Source organism: Sus scrofa, unplaced genomic scaffold, assembly GCF_000003025.6.
Source record: "Sus scrofa isolate TJ Tabasco breed Duroc unplaced genomic scaffold, Sscrofa11.1 Contig40, whole genome shotgun sequence".
Taxonomy (NCBI): Eukaryota; Metazoa; Chordata; class Mammalia; order Artiodactyla; family Suidae; genus Sus; species Sus scrofa.
The window spans coordinates 72400-98593 of record NW_018085194.1 but is presented as its reverse complement, the minus strand read 5'-3'; the positions used below and the strand labels follow the sequence as shown (position 1 = coordinate 98593).

General features: G+C 35.9%; 2 pseudogenes; both read left to right on the top strand.

The window, feature by feature from the left end:
- The first annotated feature begins 7563 nt into the window (after positions 1-7563).
- On the top strand, positions 7564-8492 carry LOC110258740 (annotated as a pseudogene).
- Positions 8493-13932: 5440 nt separating this feature from the next.
- LOC110258739 lies at positions 13933-18968 on the top strand (annotated as a pseudogene).
- Positions 18969-26194: the final 7226 nt, after the last annotated feature.

Below are 26194 nucleotides of genomic sequence, written 5' to 3'. Positions count from 1 at the left end.
TTGATGGAGCTAGAGTGAAAATTGTAGGTTGACTTTAAAGAGTTCAGATCAGCCTCCTCCCCAAACTCTCAGCTCAGACTGTTTAGTTTCTTTAGCACATTTCAGGCTCAACTAATATCTTTCAATCAGGGGCATTTTTCCCCAGTTTTATTATTATTATTACTACACCAGGTGCCCATGATAAGTTTAATAAGGGGAATTACTCCTCAATATCTTTCAACCAGCGATCCAGGATCAAGGTGTCTGTTAGGTACTGCCATATAAAAATCAAGCTCATCAACAAATGCTGGGAAAGTCCAAAAACCAGGAAAAAATTGGCCGAAATATTTTGGACTCTCCAAGAATGTGGATGGGCAAAAGAGGTCTCTGCTTGTACAAAGGATCCAGACTCTCACATAATTCATGCATATTAGGGAAGTCTGCCCTGAGGCCCTTTGTTATTGGTCACCCAAACTGACAACTGAAAAAAAAAAAAAAAAAAACACCCGTAAAAGTTGAGAGTATATTTTATCTGGTGAACAAAACTCAGGACTTAAGCCTGGGACACAGTATTTCAATTTCAGATAATTCTGAGATGATACTCTGAGGAGGCAAGAGGGGTGTGCAGGCAGAATATACAGGAGTTTTTGCAAAAAAACACCAACTAGTTGGAACCAAAAGATTATTGTTAATTAAAGAAAACTCAGTATCTCAAGTTAAGGAATTAATCCCTTTTCCATAGATGGGAAGATACAACATCTCAGCTCATTTTCATCATTTATTATGGATTCACCTCAGCTCCCTAGGGACAGTATGCTATGTTCTCTCATCCTGTGTCTCCTCAGGGTGCACTGTTGGGGCTGGCTGTAGTGTTGGGCATTGTTTAATCTTGAGTTTTCCTCAAAGGTCACTGTCCAGGTATCTGTAATGCAATGCTTGATAGCTGTCACATCCTTTGTTTACTGATATGGCAGGTGATATTTCTTATTCACCAGTCTAAGGGAAAATGAAATGGACCACTCTTAAAGTTGTTCAATCAGGGATGCATAATAAATTTACAAATACCTAAAAAAACTGGTTTTGTCTGCAATGGTCAGGGAAATCAATTAAACTTTTAATAGATGGTTCCCCATGTGGTCATGGCCTCTGACTGCTATGTGGCCACCTGTTGACCTCTGCACTATGTGACCATGATGAACCAACACACAAGCTGGCTCCTGGTGTAAGTGGTTTTTTGTTGATTGATTGGACAGATTCTTGTCATTTTCTGGATCCCATTCTGTGGTTCAGACGTCATGGATCACTTCATGTGTGAGTTTTTCCCCTGAATCACCTGCATTGACTCTTTCCTTGACGGTCTTGGTTCCTGAAATGGTGCAGTAGTCCCTGTGATCACTGTTGTAATGTTGTTGGTATCCAGTATGTTCATCCAGAGGACTCAGTTCTTCAGGGAGGAAGAAATCCTGTCTGACAGTAGCTCCATCATCACAATTTTGCCGTGTTCTTTGTGCCTGTACTTTTATGATTCTGTGACTGGTAGCTACTTTTTCCCATGGAGAAATCCATAGCAGTATTCACTATTATTGTTACTCCCATCTCAAATGCTGTTCCTTACAGTAAAAATACAGCAATCACAAAGGCAACTAAAATGATCTTAAACAGGTATGCAAATTCAGATAATGCATGACCCAAAATGTACATTTTTTTCTATCATAATCTTTACATTTTCATATTTTATAACTCTAAATTTCTTTCCATACCTCTCATTTGACACTAAAAGCACCTACAAGATGTTATGATTACCCCATTCCACACCTAAAGAACAATGAAATTCAAAGAACTTAAATAATCCACCCATGATCAGAAACAGAGCTGGTATTCAGAGCTCCATTCTTCTAAAGCCAATTTTGATTTTCTTTCAATAGTTTTAGTGCTGTCAGAGAAAATGCCATTCCCTCAGAACATCTCTTATTTTGTAGTAGTGTAAAATTTTCCTTTCACGAAGTTCCTATTGTGGGTCAACACATTATGCATGGTTCTAGGATCCAGAGGTTGTGAGTTCCATGCATGGCTTTGCTCAGTGGGTTAGGGATCCAGTGTTGCCATGAATGGTATGTAGGTCCAGACCCAGCTCAGATCCTGCCTTGCTGTTGCTGTAGCATAGGCTGTTAGCTCTAGCTCCAACTCGACCTCTAGCCTGGGAACTTCCACATGCCACACATGGGGTCCTAAAAGGAAAAAAAAAAAAACCAAAAATGTTTTTTTCATTATGTAGTTATACACTATGCCTATAGAAAAAAATCAGTGTGTTCTCAGAAAGCTGTATGGCCTACTGGTACCTAGGATGCTATGAGATATGAAATAGAAAGAAGATAATTACCAGTACTCACTTGACACATAACTGACACAACTATCCAAGGTTTATTGGAGTTCTTATTCTCTTTGGAAGAGTTGTCAGTGATTAAAAAATTTATTGGCAAACTATTTAAAGTGATGTGAAAATTATGAAATGTTCTGAAATGGTTATAAAAATGCTATAAAATTAAAATTTTGTGGTATTAATTTACAGAAATTAATGGAGTATCAGAAAGTTTAATTAGATCATAGGGCCTGTAAGTCATCTTTGAGCCTAAACACTCTTCTTCCACATCCTCTTATCTTTTTTACATAGAATGTTTGGGTGCATGTGTTTGATTATATTTGGTATACAGAGGTATTTTTGATTATATGCCATAGGCAGTGATAATTTTTAGATTAACGGTTATTGCTTGCAATTAACTGCTTGTTCTTTTCAAAAGCACACAGTAAAATATATCTGTAAAATAATTTCACTATTAGATATTTGGCTTTCCACTTAGTTCCTTGAATCTGGAATCCTCTTTGAAAACTGACTAGATGAGTTATAAGGAATATGTATATTTAAAAAAAAAAACAAAACAGGAATCATTACTCCACAGTTGACCAAAGAAAGGATTTCTCAACTAAACAAATACCTAACTTATAAGACTTTGTTGTGAATTAATTGTGGCTCTTTTCATAAATGAAGTCTTCTTCTAAAATAAAAATAAATACAAACGTGCATATATGTCCTAGATGTATTTACAGCTTCGTCTTTTGACAGAAAAATCCAACTCCCATTTAATGGTTATCATATGCTGTATTGAAGAAATCAGTGAACCATGGATATAGTGATATTTAGCAAGTATATTGTAGTTATGAAAACATGATGGAGAATAAGAACACTAGCTTCATAATAAGAAGACATGAATTTTCTTTTACACTATGCCATCATCTTCTATATTAACCTTAAACAACTTGCCCCATTTCTACAAGTAATTTATTTAGGTAAATTGGAAGGTTTTTCTAAGTTCTGCAGTTCTGCCCAAGCCAATGTGTTAATTGCCATAAATATCATCCTATATGCTTTTTCTTCAATTATAAGTAAAATTAGAAGAGTTCTGAGACCAATTCCACCTCTCATTTCTGGTAAGCAACTTAAAGAATGTCCTTATGGGATGAAAGACTTTTGCAATGGATTAATACCATGGGAGCTCTGCTCCTGAGTGCTTTGTTATTTTGAGACTGTTTCTCTACCCATTAAAATACATGAAATTGCCCATAAGAACAATGTAGCAGGTACCTGGTTTTTGTTAACTGGTCTCTGAATCTACCAAATATCATACCATACCTCAATTAGTTTCTGATCAATTGTGCTAAGATCCATATACAATTCCTCCTGCTTTCATTCTGGTTTACCCTTCAAGTTTGAGATCCTGTGTTGCTGTCCTTTTAAGGTTTTAAACCATGCCATTCTTGCATTTATACTCTGGAAACAGCTTTTTCAGGTATTACTCCAGGAACTTCTCTCGTGAAAATTGTCTTCATGGGCAAATGTCACTGATTTAGATCTAAACTTTACGCATTTTCCATTTCTTGCTACCATAGGTCTTAAGGCTAGACTAGATGGATGTAAGCTTTCTAAAACAACCTCTATATCCATCACTGTAGCTATTTAAGTAGATACTGGATCACCACTTAATGAATGGATATCAATCTCTCATGAGGTTGGGAATGATGACTTTTTCAATACATTCTAAGTCTCTGAACAGTGGCTTTCATTCCAGAGTTAGAGGCAAGTTCAAGATATTTCCAGGATGACACTAAATTAAATCTACATTCCTTATAATTTATTAGATAATCTCAAATGCTCATTCAAGCTGTCTTTGCTGTCTACCATCACAAATACTATTTTGGCACTAAAATATTGGAGTGTTTAATCACGGTAGGTTGAGTCCTGTGGCTTCAACTTTCTTAACCTATTTTCCTTCATGACACATGCTGCTCACAGTGACTACATTCTCTGGAGCCCATCCAGAGTTGTGTAAAATTTTTTTATTAGGGCAAGCATATTGGAATATGGTGAGTGAGTGAAATTCCTGAGTTTAACTGAATTATATTTATTTATAAAATAATTTCAAGTACTGATATATATTTCTTTAATATACAATTGCTTTAGGCCTTACAACTGGTGGACTATGAGAGTATCATGACACTTTAGTTGTAAACCAGCAATTTGAAGATAAGATACCTGGCCCACGATTCAGTGACCTAACTTTTTACTTCCCCTTTGAAAATGGTGCTCTTATCCCCTGTGTTGTATTTTCTACTTATAAATTGTGAATGTTATTGCCCAATTTTATCTCTTCTATAGCTATACTTTGAGATTAAATTTAAATGATGAATAAAGGCATTTTACCATTTTTGAAAATCATTTAAAAAAGGAATTATTTCCATCATTATCTTGTTCATCCAATTCCAGAATTGGCACAGGAAACAACTTCTTTGAAGATGTACTGTAATTTTACTTGGTGTGAAGTGCCAGTATTATAGTAGGGTTTAGAATGATCACCTACAGTACATCAGAAAATGATATTTAAATATTATGATGAGTGTGACTGATAGATCACCTATAAATAAAATATTTGAATTCCTTTTGTGGCTCAGAGGGTTAAGAACCCAAAATATTGTCTGTGAGGATGCAGTTTTGACTCTTGGTCTTGCTTAGTGGGTTAAGGATCTGGTGTTGCTACAAGCTGTGGCGTAGATAGCCACTATGTGGCTCAGATGTGCCATTGCTATGGCTGTGGCATAGACCAGCAGCTGCAGCTTGATTTGACCCTTGGCTCGGGAACTTCTATATGCCATGGTTGAGGCTGTAAAAAGCAAGTAAATTATAAAGAAAACAAATTTAAATCAGATAGCTACCTGTTTTTTTTATATACAGCAGTCAATATTCAGACTCCATATTATGCTCATTTGTTAACAAGATTTCAGATGTGATCCACTTGCTGTTTTTTTTTTTTTTTTTCCTCATCATAGTATTTGGTCCTCATGAAGACCTAAGGGAAATTTCTAAATTAAAGTGAAAAAAATAAAATTCTCCTCTGCTTTTCAGTTATGTGAAATTATTGGTGTGTTGGCATGATCTGCTAATGGTGGTGAAATAGCCCTAATGTCTAATTAGCCACAGTTTAGAATCTTCACAGCATTTGCCTACAATTAGAATATGTGGTAGCACTTTTAAGGCTCAAACAAAAGGCCTTATGCAAAGGTACTATTTATAAATATAGCTGAGCTAGTTGGCATGTTTAATCTTACAACTTATTTCTTGGTGAACCAACAGCTGCTGGGGGTCCTTTCCATGAAGCTGTGTCAGACAAATTCATAGGTGAGTTTTTTTTTTTTTTTTTTTTCCTGGAACTCATACAATCATAGACTCCCAGGTTTAAATTGATCATACACATTTATATAATCACTTCTCACCCTCAAACATACATTCATATACATCGAGTCCAATAAGTATTCATAGAATGAGTGAACTTGTAGTAGGTATTTATAGTCAGTAAAAAGTTTTATATGTGTTTGCGTATATGTGTCTATATGCATATTGCATTATCTATCTTACCTAGTAGACTATTTCTTTTTGCTTTTCATATTAAATTTCTATTTTTAGAGTTTTAAAAATAGAAGGATTCCTCTGCTTAATAAGTTCTTGCATGTTGAACATGTATGCAATGTTTTTTTTTTATCCAAATCTGTGGAAGCAATAAGTTTATGGATTATGACTGTGTTAAGTTATGCACAGAATTTTAAAGAATAAATATATTGAATAATAAATATTCTAATATTTTAAAAGTAAAAATACCCAATATCACTCTCTTACCCAGAGGCAATTAGTATTTTCACACTTATCCTATAAATTAGTCAGAAAAACCTGGAATGCCACTTGGTTTTCAAATGTTTATTTCTGTTTTTCAAAGCGAGTAATGCTAAACAGCATAGGAGGATGAAAACACTTGAAAATCATGCATATGCTCGCCCATAAAGAATGGCAATTCATAAGCATTTACTTAACATGTAGCAGGTTTCAGACACTGTAGACATTATTCCAGGCACTATGGTGAGAAAACAGCTAAATAGCATATGTATGTTTTTTTTCTATTTTCTTTTTTTTTCTTTTTTTTTTTTGTTATTCCCCCAATGCAATTTTTTGTCTATTGTACATCATGGTGACCCAGTTACACATACATGTACACATTCTATTTTCTCACATTATCATGCTCCATCATAAGTGATTGGACATAGTTCCCAGTGCCACACAGCAGAAGCTCATTGCTAATCCATTCCAAAGGCAACAGTTTGCATCTATTGTTTTGGTAGTAACCAGGGAGGGTGTCACCAACAATACATGTATTTCCCCAAACCGGCTTGTTTATGGCAGATATTTACTGACAGGGTCTTTCTCTCCACATTTTATTTTTTATTTTATTTTGTTTATTTATTTATTTATTTATTTTAGGGCTGTACCTGTGGCATGTGGAGGTTCCCAGACTAGGGGTCAAATCAGAGCTGTAGCCACTGGCCAACACCACAGCCAAAGCCATGCCAAATCTGAGCTGCACCTGTGACCTATACCACAGCTCATGACAATGCAGGATCCTTAACACACTGAGCAAGGCCAGGGATCAAACCTGCATCCTCATGGATACTAGTCAGATTCATCTCCACCAAGCCACAATGGAAACTCCCTCTTTCCATATTTGAGAGCTGAGGGTTCAGTTGTGAATTCTCATGGAAGAGAGAGTAACTCTTACCTGTATAAGTGACCTCTCAGCTCACAAGATATATCTGAGAATTACAATGTGTAAGTTCACAAACCCAGAGGAGGGTTCAGACCCATGGGACACTGAGATGACTTATAAAGTCACTTGGAGTTGGAACCAAGAGGAAAATCCAGATCTCACACAGATGACACAGTGGTTTCTCAGTAAATTACACACCCAGTTTTGCCCTATAGCTTTTTCACAAGTGACAGGTGCTAGGTGTCTGAAGAGATGTAAATCACCATGGAGAATGTAAGAGAGAATGGAAACAAGGACTTAGGCAAGACTGCCAAGAACATGCTCCTCAATAACAGTGACCATTTTATTTATAAAAATTGAGACTGTAATTCCTTTCTCATTAATAGTTATCATTCTTTATTCTATTGCACTCAGTTCAGGCCTCAAGTTGTTCCTTGGCTGAATGGATCTTCCCATGTCTCCCAACAATGTGACTGAATTTGTTCTCTTGGGATTCACACAGAATCCACACTTGTGGAAAGTGTTCTTCATGGTCTTTTTGTGCATTTTTCTATTTACACTGTTGGCCAATCTGTTCATTGCTATTACCATCTCCCTAAGCCCCCCACTTTTGACTCCTTTGTCACTTACTTGGCCTTCATAGATGCCATAGATGTCACCACCCCCAAAATGATTTTGACCTGCTGGTATCAGAGGACAACCATCTCCCGGGGTGGCTGCCTGACTCAGCTGTTTTTAGAACACTTCCTGGCAGGATCAGAGATCATCATCCTCATTGCCATGGCTTATGACCACTATGTGGCCATCTGCAAACCTCTTCACTACACAACCATCATGTGACATGGGCTGTGCCAGCTCCTGGTTGTGGTGGCATGGATTGGGGGGATCCTGCACTCCACTGTGCAGGTTCTTTTCACACATGAGTTGACCTTCTGTGGCCCCAGTGTCATTGACCACTTCATGTGTGATTTCTTCGCACTGTTGGAACTTGCCTGCAGTGAAACCTACACACTTGGAATTGTGGTGGCTACTAACAGTGGGGGCAGGTGCTTGCTCATTTTTTTCATGCTGCTCATTTCCTACATTGTCATTCTGAGCTCTCTGAAATCCCTTGGCTCTGAAGGAAGATACAAAGACATTTCTACATGTGGCTCCCACTTTACAGTAGTGGTACTCTTCTTTGTCCCATGTATCTTCACCTACATGCATCCTGTGGCTACTTACCCTGCGGACAAGTTGGTAACTATGTTCTTTGCAATCCTCACTCCCATGTTAAGCCCTCTCATTTATACAGTGAGGAACACAGAGGTGAAAACAGCCATGAGGATTTTGTTGGAGAGGAGAGTAACTCAGGCCACTCATGATGCCTAGAGGTGAGGATTTCTAGATTATACTTGTAAATTGTGAAAGTTTAGCAATTTTGCTGCTCATTGATTGGAAAAATGACTAGAACTTAACATTTGTTGAATCTCAAATAATAATGGCTAGTTATTTATTAGGTACTTTGACAGCTTTTAACCTACTTTACTAAGGCTTCAATATTCACATTCATAGCTTCAGAATAGACAATGGAAATAACTTCTTTAACCCCCTAGTTCAATGATTGTAGAATATGCTTTTCTCAACTGTCTTACTCCTTCCTTACCAAATTCTTTGTATATGTTACTTGAATGAAATTGGCTTTACTCTAGACCTTCATATGAGCATTCTTGAATTGCTTAACTTGTTGTAAACCAGATAATGGGTAAAAATTCTTTGATAGGTACCCAAGGAAGGGAAGGAACAGTTGGGGAGTGAAAGTATCACCGCTGATTTTTATTTTTTTTTATTTTTTGCTGCACTATGAATTTACCAAATGTGAAAAGGGAGACATTCACAAAATAAGGAAAAGAATAATTCATAATCTAGTTACTTTCATGGCTCAAAAATTAAGCCAGACGTTTTGATATTCTTTTTTCTTAAAGCTAGATTTAGTTGATTAAAAATGCTATTCTTTATTATAGTCTGTACTTATGATTTTAGAATGTTAAAAATATCCTTTCTTTTGTGAGAAAATAGTGAGAATACATGATGGTTGGTGTTTTATGAATTTTATTTCTTAATGAAAACTTATTGTCAAAGTTGTTCATATATGTGAAATTGCAGACTCTGGAAAGCACCTCCCTGCATTATCTGCCTCCTGTTAGGAATTCTAGGAGACCTGTGATGATTGCATGCTTCCTCCGCATGATATGGCTCCTGGAATGAGGGGAAGAAGAGATAGAGAATAACTAAAGTTTATTTTATTTGTTATTTTATTTTATTATTGAAGTATAGTTGATTTACAATGTCGTGCTGTAATTTGCTCTGGTTACTTCAATAGCCTTATGGCACACTTTTTTTTTTCTTGAATATAAAGAAAATGTTTTCTTTCTCCATACTAATACCGTTAGAAACAAGAAGGGTAACAATATCTCATCAAATTTCAACCGAAAGGTATATGGTCAGGTTCCAAATCTATTACTCAGTTGTTCTTGGTCTGATACATACATTTACATAAAACCAACCCCTTACCATCTATCAAGCATTGTTCCTTCAATTGATTTACTCAAATACTAAACTGGTATTTTCATTTTTGTTATCTATTTTTTTTCTTCAGAAAAACAAACTGAAACCAAGAGAGGTTTACTAATTAACTTGCCTTGCATCATATGTGCTTACTCCATGATATGTGTGAGAAAAACTAAAATGAAACTTCCTTTCAAAATTTCAGCTGCAAACTTCAAACTCAGGTCAATAAAACACAGTCTTTTTTTCAAAGGAAACATAGTTTCCTGCTTTATGTTTAGGTCTAGAGATAAGAAAATTAACTGCTATCTTAAAGATTCACTTTACCCTACTAGAAGACGGTTTTAAATTTGTTGTATCTTTGTTTCACATGAAGCATTACATTTTTGCACTACAATTTTTTTCCTCTCTTTGAATGTCTGAATTATGCCACCTTTTACAAAAGACTAACATTAGTATGGATATATATATATATATATATGCAAAAATCCCCTTGAATTTCTTTCTATTAGAGAAAACAAGTACTGACATTGGTCTTAAAGGCAAAGTGGATGACGTGAACTTTTGGAAACTGGGGGATACTTGTGATGCTCCTGTATACATGTGGAAAATATCAAATCATTCTACATTATTTACATCTTATTTTTTATAAATCAAATCTTCTCTGACAGCAATACTCCAACTCATTACTTCTCACAAATATCCCATTCTCAAACTCACTGTACATCTGGGGCTATTTCTTCTATAAACAGTAGAGCATACAGTAATTTTCAAGCATGGTACTGGGGTGACTCTGTTTACTAAGTTATGCATGGCTGTCTTCACTTCATAAGAAACAGAACTTGTTCACACAAAGTCAAGTCATGGAAGATGACATAATCCATACTTCATCTATTAAAATGATTAAGTTTGCAACTGTTCACGAAAATGAAACATTTCAACAGAATCTAGACTGAATGATATATGGTTCATTTTTTTTATGACTGTTAGATAGGAGATTAGAGTAATTCAGGGATAACAATAAGAAAAATATTGAGCAAATGGCATTTCTACTTAAGACCAAATGAAGGATTTAGAGGGCACTTGTTACCAATAAGTAATTAGGGGCTACCAAGGGCTCAGTGGAGGGGTAAGAGAAGTAACAAGGCAGAAATCATATATTTTCAATAGCAAACTTAAAAAGCATATGGATTGAAGCATGTTTTTTTGGTTTGTGAGAAAAATTAAAGATTATTAAGATGTTCCTTTGCACTCATCATTAAGAATATCTCCTAAGGACAAATTGCCATCTGATTATTTCTGATTCTTATGAAATAAAAAAAACATATAGAGGAATAAGCATATTTCTCCTAAAATTAATGAGATAGATAATGTTTGAATGTTGTGTAAGGATGCATTAGTTTAATATGAAATTTTAGTGAAAATATTAGTCATTAGGTGAGAGGAATAAACTAACTATGGTTGAAGGTCAACTAAGAGGCATACATTTTGGTAGCTTCTTTACATACATTAACTCTTTTAATGTAGCAACATATACTAGTAAAGAGATTTTTACTTCATTTCATAGAAGAAAATAAGACTCAATGAAGTTAAGCAATAATATCAAGTCTTTTTAACTCATATACTCTACTCAATCCACTTCAACATACTCCTTGATATCATGATGTGAAAATACCAAAAAGTAGATCTGGTCATTGGCCACATTGTGAAGATTGTTACTGAGGCAACCTCCCCCACCCCCTTTTTTGGGGGAGCGGGAGGGCTTTCTTCTCCTCAGCTATTCGTTGATATTCTTTACCCAGGCAACTTGCAGTCTCTTGATTCCTCTTGTGTCATGGAAAAACCATTAGTCATCTCATTCATGCAGATGGTGTACCCTTCATGGGCATCATCAAAAGTGAAACGTTATGGGCACAAGAAGTTAATTCAAATAATTGAGCAAGGCCAAGGATCAAGCCCACCTCCTCACGGATACTAGTCAGATTCATTTCTGCTGCACCACAGTGGGAACTCTAATAAGGAGGTGTTTATTTTTTTTTATTACTCAAATGAATTTATCACATCTGTAGTTGTATAATGATCATAACAATCTAATTTCACAGGATTTCCATCCCACAGCCCAAGAACATCCCCCCACCCCCCAAACTGTCTCCTCCAGAGACCGTAAGTTTTTTGATGTCTGTGAGTCAGCATCTGTTCTGCAAAGAAGTTCCGTCTGTCCTTTTTTCAGATTCCACATGTCAGTGAAAGCATTGGATGTTGGTGTCTCATTGTATGGCTGACTTCACTTAGCATGATAGTTTCTAGGTCCATCCATGTTGCAAAAAATGCTGGTATTTCGTTCTTTTTAATGGCTGAGTAATATTCCATTGTGTATGTACCACATCTTCTGGATCCACTCCTCTGTTGATGGACGTTTAGGTTGTTCCCATGTTTTGGCTATTGCAAATAGTGCTGCAATGAACATTGGAGTACATGTGTCTTTGCGATTCGTGGTTTTCTCTGGGTAGATGCCCAGGAGTGGGATTGCTGGGTCAAATGGTAGCTCTATGTTTAGTTTTCTAAGGAATCTCCATACTGCTTTCCACAGTGGCTGCACCAATTTACAATCCCACCAACAGTGCACTAGTGTTCCTTTTTCTCCACACCCTCTCCGGCACTTCTTGTTTGTAGACATTTGGATGATGGCCATTCTGGCTGGTGTCAGGTGGTACCTCATCGTGGTTTTGATTTGCATCTCTCTAATAATGAGTGATGTTGAACATCCTTTAATGTGTTTCTCAGCCCTCTGTATGTCTTCTTTGGAGAACTGTCTGTTTAGATCTTCTGCCCATTTTTTGATAGGCTTGTTTTTTTTTTTGGTATAGAGCTGCAGAAGTTGTTTCTAAATTTTGGAGGTTAATCCCTTGTCAGGCGATTGACTTGCAAAGGTTTCCTCCCATTCTGTGGGTTGTCTTTTTGTGTTGTCTAGGGTTTCCTTTGTTGTGCAGAATCTTTGACGTTTGATTAGGACTCATTTGTTCATTTTTGTTCTTGTTGTCAATACTCTGAGAGGTGGATCTGAGAAGATGTTGCTGTCGTTTATGTCAGAGAGTGTTTGGCCTAGGAGGTTTTTTAAATACATGCATTTGATGGTAACAATACATCTAAGAAGTAGGTAAACACGGTTTCTTGGGAGGGGTGAATGTTTATTATTGTTTATATATAAATGCATGGAGGTAGACATGTAGGTAGATAGATAATCACATAGATAGGCAATAAATTTATGGTATTACTATTTCACACATGGAAGTCGTTAAGGGAACAAAGTATCTAAGAAAGCACTTTTGAGGGTGTTCCTGTCATGGCTCAGCAATAACGAGCCCAGACTAGTATCCATGAGTATGTAGGATCAATCCCTGGCCTGGCTCAGTGGGTCAGGGCCTCACCCGGTTGGTTAGGGATCTGGTGGTGTTGGTGTAGGTCACAGACTCAGCTCAGATCCCATGTTGCTGTGGCTGTGGTAGCTGCAGGCTGGCAACTGTGGCTCCAATTTGACCCCTAGCCTGGGAACACCATATGCCATGGGTGCAGCACTAAAAAACAAAAACAAAACAAAACAAAACAAAAAGCACTTTTGAGTTGCAATAGTGAAAAAACAGTTGGGGAATACTGCCCTTACTCGTGTCTAAATGGAGTGATTAGAAGGTTAATAGAGGAGATCCAAGCCAAGAGGTTGGCCCATCACCTGTGAGGATCATATTCAGTAAAATTCAGACTCTTCCTTCTCAGGAGAGTTTCCAGAGCATATCATCAGATAGGCTTATGAACCAATTGTACTTTATGAAGTGTATTGTAAATGAATGACAGCGGTTTGTTTTTTTGTTTTGTTTTGTTTTGTTTTTTACTATTAAAATTAGAGAATGAAGGCTATAATCTCAAATATTTCAAAATTGAAAACATATCATTGGAGAATCCTAATTGTTATGCAGTGAGAAAGAATTTAGATCTTTTTTTTTTTCTTGGCTAAGGAGAATTTTTAAATCTTTTATAATAGCAAATATCCCACTGTTAGATGTGACACAATTTTAGTACTAGTCAAATGATATAGAGAGCATCAGATTAAGTGATGGAAAAATCAGTCCTGGTACTAGGTGGGTGGCCAAGAACAAGTCCTATTGACTTTTCATCATCTGTATTATCAGGCAGATGAATCACTGTGGGGCCATCCTTCGACTGAGGAAGAGAAATTAGTTGTGGAGCAAATAATTGAGTGGTTAATACCATGATTGTGTTTGTGTTTGTGGAATCAGCTTGGCCTGGCTCCAGTAAAGCTCTGCTGCTGGGAGGAGTAGATCATTGCAGGGTTAGATGGGAATTCACTGATGGTGATTCATGCTTCAGTCTGTAGAGACACAGCCTCAAAGGAATGCAGTTGAAATGATGCAAGTCTATACATTTTGAAATCCTGTGTCATTTGAAAATGGTATTCTTCCCTATATTACCTCAGGTCTGTTGTCCAAAGAAGAATTGATTAATGATATTTCCTCTAAGATGTGAATTTTAAACTGTTTACAAATTAAACTTGAATACAGCTAAAGGACATAGTTCCATGAATTATTTTTATAAACAGTTTATAAAAGCCGCTGAATAGCATTGAGAACTATGTCTAGATACTCATGTTGCAACAGAAGAAATGGTGGCGGAAAAACTGTAATTGTAATGTATACATGTAAGGATAACCTGACCCCCTTGCTGTACAGTGGGAAAATAAAATAAAAAAAAATAAATAAAAGCTGACTTTTTGGAAACCTTTCTTATTTAGATGAATTTGAATTCCTCTGCCATCCACCTGGGTTGTTTTGTATATAAATGTTTGGACACTTCGAACATTTGCTTAGAACACACATTTGCTAAGTTGAAAATCTGCTACTGTCAGTGTAGACAAAAAGTTTCTATTAAGTACATCCTGGATGGAGCCAGACCTCTGGTTACCCTGCGGTCTTTGCCTTCTGCTTACAGAGAATATCAAGTTTTTAGAGGTCACAGAGATAACATGAGATTGAGTTTTGGAGGTGATTTTAGCAACTTATTTGATTATTAAATATGGTCTTATTAATATAAACTACCATTTTGAAATCATTGAAATAATTGAATGATATATGCATGCATATTATATTTTAAAATTGTCAATAATTCACCTATTTTGTCTGTATAAACAAATTTTATCCTCAAGATGGAGAGCCTTAACCTTCCAAATTTTTTAGTTTAATTTACTTTTATCTCTTTTAGCATTATCAAAACTTAAGTGTCTACCTTTAACTCTATCGAGATCATGAGATGGCAAATAAAAGAGAGTGTTTCAAAGATGTGTTTTAGAAAAAGTGGTAATAGGAGTAGCTGGTATGTATAGACTATAGATTTTGTTTAAATGAATAGTTTAAAGATTTTGTTTCCTTTCCTTCAAACAATTTTCTCTGTGTGTATGTATTATATAAATAATATACATAACAGTTTTACTGTATAATATATATATATGCATATATATATTTCTGCATTACTCTTGTACCAACTATTGTGTTTTTCTACTAAACACCTGAAAGACTGTATGTGATATTTTTATTTTGATAAGTTAAAAATTCTAAATATTTAATGAAACTAAAAAGTTGGGTTAAATAGATATCATATATATGTAAAGATACAATTACATGTGAGCAGCTCTGCCTACAAGGGTAGTGTTGGTGTTTTTGCTGAGGGTGATATGAAAGTTTATTCAGGAATTAAGCCCCTCCCTCTGGAAGCATCCCAAGAAAGCATTATTTTTGTACCTACAATGGTATAGTAATTTCCATCCTAAAAATGTGGTACCTTAGATAATTCCATTTCCACTCATCTTTTAAAGAAGGTGCTGTGAGTTAGGAAGACTTATAGACAGCAATAACCCTTTTTCTTTTATCTTATGTATTTTTTATTTTTATTTTTTAATTTAATTTTTAATGTTATTTCCCCAACAAACTTTTTTTTCCCCACTTACAGCATGGGGAACCAGTTACACATACATGTATACATAATTTTTCTCCCACTATCGTGCTGGGTTGTAAGTATCTAGACATAGTTTTCAGTGCTACACAGCAGGATCTCACTGTAAATACATTCCATGAGCAATAGTTTGCATCCATTGACCCCAAGCTCCCAATCCCTCCCACTCCCTCCCTCTCCCCCCAGGCAATCACCTTTAGAAGCCCTTCATTAGAGACATAGTCTGTTGATGATGCCTGTGCTCAAGTAATGGATCTTTTGAGGAACCAGGGCACTGATGCTCTTAAAAATGGCAATATAGAGACTCTCCCTAAATGCATTGCTCTCACCTTCAAGTTATCCAGGAATTTACTCAGTAAATCATTTAGCTCCATAAGAAATTCACATACAAGAAACACATATCAACCATAAAGCTGGCTCCTTGGATTCATATCCAGGCTTTATCACTTGCTAACTGTATTTTCTTGCAAATCAATTATTTTGCTTTACTTCAACCATAAAATGTGTTTTATCATAGTTAATCATGAGGAGTAAATGAGAAAATGTGTATAAAGTATTGCAAAATATCTGGTATGTAGCCTACACTAAATAATTTATTTATCATTGTTAGTTTGATTTGGATATGTATATAGATCACATATCTCTTTATAGCAATTCCATTGCTTTAATTTAACTTTGGAGGTTAACCTTCCTTGTTTATGTTATCAATGAAATTCTGTGAATGAATGATTGAGTGAATGCAAATTAAAATGAGATAATTTTTCAACTGATTTTTTTAAAAATATATTCAAAGTTGATAGTATTTAGTGTTGGCAAGTCTATGGAGAAAAGTATTCTTCAATATGCTATTTATGGCGATAAAATATGTTTCAGGATTTTGAGATCAATGCTAATTTAAACATATGTATATTTTTTGTCTTGGTGACGACATAGATTTCTCCCATAGAAATAAGTAAGTCTGTAAGTGATGTTCTTTGTGATCCTGTGTGTAAGGCATAATATCAGAAATGAAATAAATTTAAAGCAAAAACAGATTGGTTATATTAATTATGTTATAACCATAAAATGGAAAGATATGTAGCAATTAAAATAAAGGCAAGTTCATAAATATTGACAAATAGTTCTCATAAAAACTGTAATTAGAAGTTCAAGTGTATTATTATATTATACACTGTGTATTTTTATATAGGGTAAAATGGCTCTACATATCCATAAATGACTGTGCATGTACCTACATACAAATCCATACCTAAGGAGCATTTACTAAACTGTTAATAGAGGGGCAAATGAAAATGAGTGGTCATCGTTGGGAGAAGTTGTTTGACTTTATTATTATTATTTTTGGCGTCAGATAGTTTTGTTGTGATAAAAAAGTACAACACAATATTTTAACTTTGACCTTTTCTAAATATAAAATTCAGTGACAATACATTCACAGTTTTGTATAGCTGTTACAACTGCCTATAGCTGAAACTTTGTCATCATCCTCAACCAAACTCCATGCAAATTACACAATACTTTCTTTGACTTTAAACTTTCTATCACTCTATCCAAAGAATCTTCCATGGGCCACTTTTTACTGTTATAATTTTAAAAAACAAAGTACATTTATTTTAACTCTTCTACTTTTGGTTAAAACTGTATATTAGAAAACAAGTTGGGAACATTTTTCTTTTAAAGTCAATTCAAAAACTTACATACTGCCAAGTGTTGGGGACCCATTCAGCTGGTATCCAGTTAGCCAATTAAGCATTTAATAGATGTGTATATAAACACATGATCCAAAGGCAGGGGATCTGTTTTAAAATAGTTTGTGGTCAGTAGCTTTCTCTTTATGCTGGGCGAAGACATAAGGATGCTAATACAAGCCCTTTACAATTATAAAATCATTCAATCTTTCCAACAACTCTTTCAGGTAGATAACATTACTTTCCCAATTTATGGAGAATGAAACTGAGGCACCGAGAACTTGTCTGATATACTATATGTACTCAGAAGCAATAATTAAGTATAATGTGAAAAATCAAGAATTTATGTAGGTTTCCTTAAGAGTATAGCTCATATTATTCTCAAGTGAATGGTAGTCTGGCTAGGTACCTGTACAAATGACCTCATATCTCGGATTAAAGGGGTGTATGTGACCAACTCTCATGAGACACACAAAATATGGCAGGATACTGTACTACTTAATAAGCATTTAAGCTAGAATTTAAGTTCACATTTTAATCACACTTTAATGTATATCAAGCTGAATATTAAAATTTAAACTTATGTTTAATACAAAAACTCTTAGAAAAGCAACTGTGATTTAGAAAGAATAAACATCTTCTAGTTAATTACATCCCTGGATGGTGTATAATGAAATCCAGGTTTTCTGAGGTCAAAGTCCATATACGTTGCCTATATCCACCATATTTCCCTCCCTTAACCAACTGGGAGAGGCCAGGGATTGAACCTGCATCCTTATAGATACTAGTTGGGTTCTTAATCCTCTGAGCCACAATGGGTACTCCCCTCCTTGTCCCTTTTGGATGTCACTTTCTCTTCTGTCATTGCCCCCAAGATGATTGTGGATTCCCTCTCGGAGAGCACTGTCATCTCCCTGGAAGGCTGCATGGCCCAGGTCTTCGTGGACCACTTCTTTGGTGGCCTGGAGATCATCTTTCTCACTGTGATGGCCTATGACTGCTATGTGGCCATCTGTAAGCCCCTGCACTACATGACCATCATGAAGCCTTGAGTGTGCTGCCTGGTGCTGGCAGGGGCCTGCAGGGTGTGTTTGGGGAGGTTGGCACCCATATAGTAATACAGCTTCTCTTCATGTATCAGATACCTTTCTGTGGTCACACTATCAGAGAGCACTTTACAGGTGATCTATTTCCACTGTTGAACCTGGCCTGCATGGACACCCACCTCCTGGGCCTCTTAGTCATCCTCAACAGTGGGGTGATGTGTGGGGCCATCTTCCTTATCCTCATCTCCTCCTATGTGGTCATCCTCTGCTCCCTGAAGTCTTGCAGCTCTGAAGGGTGGGGTAAAACCTTCTCCACCTGTGGCTCCCACCTCACAGTGGTTGTCATGTTCTTTGTTCCATGCATGTTCTTGTACGTGAGACCTGTGGCCATTAACCCCATAGACAAGGCAATGGCTGTGTCTGATTCCATCATCACACCCATGTTAAATCCTTTGATCTACACCCTGAGGAACACAGAGGTGAAAAAAGCCATGAGGAAATTGTGGATGATGGAAAAGAACTTCTGTTCTATTAACTTGCATGCTTAGAACAATTTTTTCTTACAAGGACAGTGAGTTCTTATCCTCCACATTTACTCCAAACCTTTGAGGACACTGCAGCCAAGGGCATCTTTTAATCATGCAAATCAGGGTTAGAGATTACAAAGCCAACACTGTCTATGTCTCCAGCACATTTCATCCCCCTTCCTTCTTTTCACAGGACTATAGCTGATCTCTCTCTCTGTCTCTTTTTCTCACTGTCACTTTTTACCCTGCATTTTGAATAATTCAAGCCTTTCTCAGTTCAAGGTTTTTATTTATACTATTCTGCTCACTGCTGGAATTCCCTTTTCCAGAATTTCAGCTTGGCTGGATCCAGCCCATTTTATCGACTTTCAGATGAACTCCCACCTGCTTAGACAAGTTTTCTCTGTTGACTTTTTTTTACTTTTCTTGAGTTATTCTCTAATCCATCTAGTTATACCCTTAATGTCAATGATCACAAGCTAGACTTTAAAAATTATGTCTTGGAGTTCCCATCATGGCACAGTAGAAATGAATCTGACTAGGAACCATGAGATTGCAGGTTTGATCCCTAGCCTCACTAAGTGGGTGAAGGATCCAGCATTGCTGCGAGGTGTGGTGTAGGGTGCAGACGTGGCTCAGATCCCAGGTTACTGTGGCTGTAGTGTAGGCCCATGGCTACAGCTCTGATTTGATCCCTAGCCTGGGAACCTCCATATGCTGCTGGTGCAGCCCTAAAAATAAAATATAAAATAAAATATATAAAAATTATGTCTTGACTTTTATTTTCTCTGTGTTCACCACAGGTTTGTACTCCCTGTAAGGTCAGGTATTATGTTTATTTGTTCATGCTGAGGGTAGAACACTGCCAGTCACCTTGTATGTGCTTAATAAATATTACTGAATAACTCTGAGTCTAAAAGTAACTTAGCTGTTTTTGATATTTTCAAATTCATAGATCAGGTAAAAAGAAGGAGAGAGCAAATAAATATAAGTAATAGAGGAGTTAGAATTTTCCAGTTTTCATGCTTCCAAATGTCTTTTTTTGGAAGCAAGTACAATCTCACATTAGTAGTTGACTATTTTATGTGGAAGACAATACTGCAAAACTCTCTACTACCAGTTTTCCATGCTTGGAGAAACAGAATGAGAATCACTCATTCTGGAGTTAATGTACTTCAGAATCTAAGGTCTCCGTCTATATCGAGATATAGTGTCTATATCTACACCATTTATGAGAAAAGAGCAAGCCTATAGACCTATATTTTTTTTAACTAGAGATAAATATTCTCTTTTTTTTCTTTTTTTTTGTTTTGGCCTCATCCAGGGCATATTGAAGTTCCAGGGCGGGGGAAGGAACCCACTGGAACTCAGCAGAGACCCAAGCCACTGCAGAAACAAGCAGGATCCTTCACCTACTCTGCCACTGCCAGAACTCCAGGATAAAAATTCTTTCTGTTACAACCTAGAGTTGGGTTTCTAAATCCAAAGCATATTTATTTTCTCCAAAGTCTTGCTTTGTCTGTCACTAGAGAGACTCTGACAATGATTAGAGACTGACATCAATCTGCTTCTTTCCATAGGGTGTGAATACACATGAAAATAAGAGGGACAAACACCTTGGTATGGACTCTCTCTGAAGGGAACTCATGAGCTAAATCCAGATTTTCCCTAATCTTCAATCACAATGCTTCATTCCTTTAGAGTAAACAGACCTGTCATCCCTTCTTTTCCAAAAAATGAAAAAAATCCTTTAATCTCTAGAAATTGTGCTTTTAATTTTAAAGTTATGGCATATCAAGCTCAGGTTCCAAGAGAAAAAAAAACACCTTTGGTATGAATGCATACATGCTTGCATATTTATACATAAAATTTTTATTCTTTAAGGAACAAGGACTGCTCCTCTAGTCCCCAAACACTACACCTCTTTATAGATTGATGTTGTGCCCTATCCCAGAGCTATTTTTTTTCATTTAATAAATTCACAGATATTTCACCCCAGTTCTGCAAAAGGCACTGTGTTTCATCCCAGTATACACACTTTTCTATTTCTGAATATGAAAGGAAACAAAAGCATGTTCCAACAGAAGCCCAGAAGATGCTAAAAAAAAAAAAAACTCTAATTTTTACAAATAGTTGAGGAAGTCAAACTGTGTTTTTGAAAACCGTATTGATGGGAAATTTCCAAACCCTGAGGAGAACTGAGAAGCAATTCTGCAGGTTCATGACCCCTCAGGGAAACCTCTTTAAATTCCAGTTTGAGGTCAAGCTGGAAACTTTTGCTCCTTTACTTTTTCCTTGAGATCATGTTGAAGATAGTGCTTGAGAAACAGTGGGGGAAATTCTCTTTCTCATCTGCCAGAGTGTTCTTTCTCTCTCTCTTAAATGCGGAAGTAAGCCTGGGAACTCTACTTCATATTTTGGCCAGCTTTTGAATGGACTTTTCTCTGTAGAGAATAGAAGATTGCCATTACCAGAATTTTCAAGGAACAGACATGTGGTGAGATTAATAATTCACATTTTTGCATTTTCAGAGGATTTTAAAATGGGATGTAGTCCTTAAAACATGGATATTGTGATGCAGGCTACCAAGTATAAGGCAAGCTATGCTCTATCACTTACCCTGTGTATACCTAGGACAGTTATATACAAATTTTCACCCTAAAAATGTTCATTTATGATGGGATCCTATGTTAGCAAGGTCAAAGGATTTGGAAAAAAAAAATGAAAGAATACACCTCGAGTTAACCAGACATAACTTGACAAAATTTAAGTGCTCAGCAGCTGTCTGAGTGCAAACATTTTTTTTTTTATTTTGGTGAGATAGGAGGACCTATTCAATTCTAATGAAATTAGACCTAAGTTCAGTTTTTCATCTTTAAGTCCAAATAACTGAAATACACTAAGTGAAAATTCCTGTCATAGCTATTCAATAGCATTTTATGTGTTCGTTCTTAATATTTTTGCACTTACCATTCACCCTCTAAATCTGTCCTTCATCCTGGTGTTTTAGATAAAAAAAGTGGAATTTTTTTGAGGCGACACAAATAATACCAATATAGAAGCAATGTAATTCAGTTCTGTTTATCATTTAGGGAGTTATTGATATGTAAATGTAGCACTTAATATTTTTTTTCACAAGGAATTGCCTGGGGAAGGACATGAAAAGTAGGAAAGAGTCTTTTGCTCAAGTCACAGATTTTTTTATTTTAAATTGCTCATTTATTTTTTTTTTCTACGTGTACTTGTCATAAATAGCATTTGATTTCTGCTTCTAATTGTTCCAGAATATTTAAATGGCTGAAGTTCTGGACTGGCTTAGTGCTAGTGGTTGTGGTTCATCTCACTCTTAAAATGAGCTAAATTGCTGAGATAACAGATGGAAAGAAGTCTCAGGCATCCATCAGGAGGAACACAAGTAGAAACATACAAAGCTTATTTTTTCCAAATTCCAGAAATAGTGAGAGTAGAAAGATTGAGACATTTCACAGAGAATATTGAGAGGAAAGAAAAGGTCTGAAATCTGAAGAGAACACATCTTTCAACCTGTAAAGGAGAAGAATATGCTTAGCTAGATAGACAAAGAATAATTTTTTTTGGTTTTTTTTTTTTTGTCTTTTTGCCTTTTCTAGGGCCGCTCCCTCGGCACATGGAGGTTCCCAGGCAGGGGTCTAATCGGAACTGTAGATACCGGCCTACACCAGCGCCACAGTACCGTCAGATCCTCATCTGTGACCTACAGCACAGCTCAAGGCAACACAATATCCTTAATCCACTGAGCAAAGCTGGGGACCTTACCCGCAATCTCTTTGTTCCAAGTCTGATTCATTAACCACTGTGCTACGATGGGAGCTCCTTTTTTTTTTTTTTTTTTTTTTGACAAAGAATAAATCTATTATTGCTGAAGTAAATAACAATCGTGGATCAAAAATTCAAGGAAATTAACAGTGAGGGTAATGAGAATGAGGTTTTAATTTACTTAATAGTAAAATATGATCAGGAGCTCCCATCATGGCTCAGGGGTAACCTGACTAGTATCCACGAGGATGTGGGTTCGATCTCTGGCGTTGCTCAGAGGCTTAAGGATCCACGTGTTGTTGTGAGTTGTGAACTGTGGTGTAGGTGTAGGTTGCAAACACAGCTTGGATCCCATGTTGCTATGGCATAGCCCAGCAGATGCAGCTCCAATTCAACCCCTAGCCTGGGAAATTCCATATGCCACAGGTGTGGCCCTAAAATGGAAAGAAAGAAAGAAAGAAAGAAAGAAAGAAAGAAAGAAAGAAACAAAGAAACAAAGAAAGAAACAAAGAAAGAAACAAAGAAAGAAACAAAGAAAGAAAGACAGGAAAGACCATGGAAAACTTCTATGAGAAATATAAACAGAATAAAATATTTCCTCTAGGAGTATATGCAATGAAAAGTGATATTAGAGTGAATACATAGGAAAGGGAGGGCTGGGCCCCTGGTTTGGCTATTTGTGGATGGTTTACAGCCGATACTTTTAATTTAAGATTCTATGTCATGTTAGCATGCTGGTTCCATCTAGGCAAATTAGTTACACTGGCTAGATAATAAAATTTTCTTAAAACTTCATCTTTTTTTCAACAAATATGCAGGTGATGCATAATATGGTGTTCTGGGTAATAAAGTTGATTTGTAATGTTAGATTTTCTTGTATATATATATATATATATATATATCAAAATATATATTGAAAATAAAAAGTCTCTACCATTTTCACATATTCCTTTCTTGATTTTAAAATTATATTAAAATGTCTGTATAAATGAGTGAGGTTGTTACCATATTTTTTGTGTTTTTCTCATTTAACATGTTGTAAAAATTCTTCACTTCTATGTCCTTATATTTTAATTAGTGTTTATGCCTAACACACTTTGCTATTAATTAATGTATTAATTAATGTATTATTAATGATATTAATGTATTATTATTCAACAATTAATATTTCTGAATTTTTGCTAAAATATACGACACAGCATCATCTACTATAAAATTTATACCACCTCATTATACCTACAGAATAATTTTTAAGATTGGAATTACTAGTATAAAGAATACAACCATATTTAGGATTTTGGAAATATTTGATAAAACATTTCCCAATAAGATTACATGAATGAAGCCGTTTCATTGTAATTTAGAATTTAGAATGAAAAAAAACATGATTTAGCAACATTTTACTCTTTTGATAGATTCAATTCTCCAGTTCACCTTGTGTGTACAGACACTATTTAAAAATAATGCTTATATCAATATTTCACATCTTTCTCTTGAATTATACATTACAGAGTATGTTCATAAATACTGCCTTATTTGACTCTGAGGCCAGCAGTTTGAACAAGTGTTTCTCTATCTGCTTCATGGGAGAGAACTCCAAGGATTGAGTTTTATTCAATAACACAAGGTTATGAATCTGTAATAGCTAGATTTTTATATACAATTATTATATAATGTTAATTAACTTCTATTTTGGAATAATTTTATATTAATAAAAAAGTTCTCAGAGTTCCCATCATGGCGCAGTGGAAGCGAATCTGACAAGGAACCATAAGGTTGTGGGTTCAATCCCTGGCTTTGCTCAGTGGGTTAAGGATCTTGTGTTGCCATGATGTTGTGGTGTAGGTCACAGATGCGGATGGGATCTGGCGTTACTGTGGCTGTGGTGTAGGCCAGCAGCTGTAGCTCAGATTCAACCCCTAGCCTAGGAATATCCATATGCTGCAAATGGGGCCCTAAAAAAGACAAAAAAAAAAAAAAAAAAAAAAAAAACAAACAAAAAAATTCCCAAGATATTACAGAGTTCCTGTCTACTGCTCAGTTATTTTTCCCTAATAATTATTATATAACTTTTCCAGGAGTATATTTGTCAGTATTGTGAAGTGAACCTTGATATATAGCTCCTAAAAAAACACCAGATTTTTTTCACATTTCACGAATTTCCCCACTATTGTTTCTTTTCTTTTCTGGGATTAAAACCAGGACAAAAAAATGCATTAGGACCATTAGCTTTTAAGTGATTTCAAATCATAAACCTTGTGATCACAAGCTCCAAAGAACTATAGTCTCCATTGCTGAAGTTTTAATGATAATTTGGAAATTTCTTTTATCTTAAAAAAGAGAGGACCGATTTGTTTATATTTAATGAGTATTTTTACTTTAAAATGGTATTTCTATTAGAAACTCCCCAGATCAGGAAGTTAGAGAGCCTAAGAATTATTTAATTGTTAGATTAACATAGAACCTTATTCTTTCTCTCCACCCTTTGCCCTATTTTTTTTTTCTATTGTACAGAATGGGGACCAAGTTACACATACATGTATATATACTTTTCCCTCCCATTGTTGTGTTGTAAGTATCTAAACATAGTTCTCAATGCTACACAGCAGGATCTCATTGTAAATCCATTCCAAGATCAATAGTTTGCATCCATTTGCTCTATTTGATCTTACTTGTACAATGAGGGTAACTGAAGAAGAGATAGACACAAGAGGGTCTGAGGGCCACAGTAGTTTATCCAGGGTTTATTAAAGACATTTAAAAGTGTTCCACATTTAAACAATAGCTTATCGTCTCTGTGACCAATAAAATATTTTATATTTGTGAATATCTAAAAGGATGAGTGAAGATATTTATCAGATTTGATCATGGTAAAGCAGAAATTAGAAGTAAAACATCGCCATTTCTGCTGTGTGTCAGAGGCTCTGAATGCGTACTTTTACTGTTTCTCATAATTTTTTCCAGTGCATCCAAGTGCATAAATGGTTTTATGAGTATTACCTCATCTGATTCTCACAAGAGTAAATAAAAAGTCAAATATTAGAACACATACTTGTATATTTAGGTTTACTAACATTTCAATTATTTTTTTGTTAGCTGTCAGTGTCATTCAACTTTTTTTTTTTTTCCTGGCTGTGCTCACAATATGCGGAAGTTCCTGGGCCAGGGATTGAAACCACACTGCAGTTGCAGCTGAGCCATAGAAGCGACTTTCCTCAATCATTAACCTGCATTACCAGGGAAGTCCCAGAATACACTTTTGCTTACAGGAAGCCTAATTATTCCCAGAATACACTTTGCTTACAGGAAGCCTAATTATTCCCATCATGGCTCAGCGGTAACAAACTCAACTAGCATCCATGATTCCTGGCCTTGCTCAGTGGGTTAGGGATCTGGCATTGCCATGAGCTAAGGTGTAGGTCACAGAAATGGCTCCCACCTCACATAAGCCA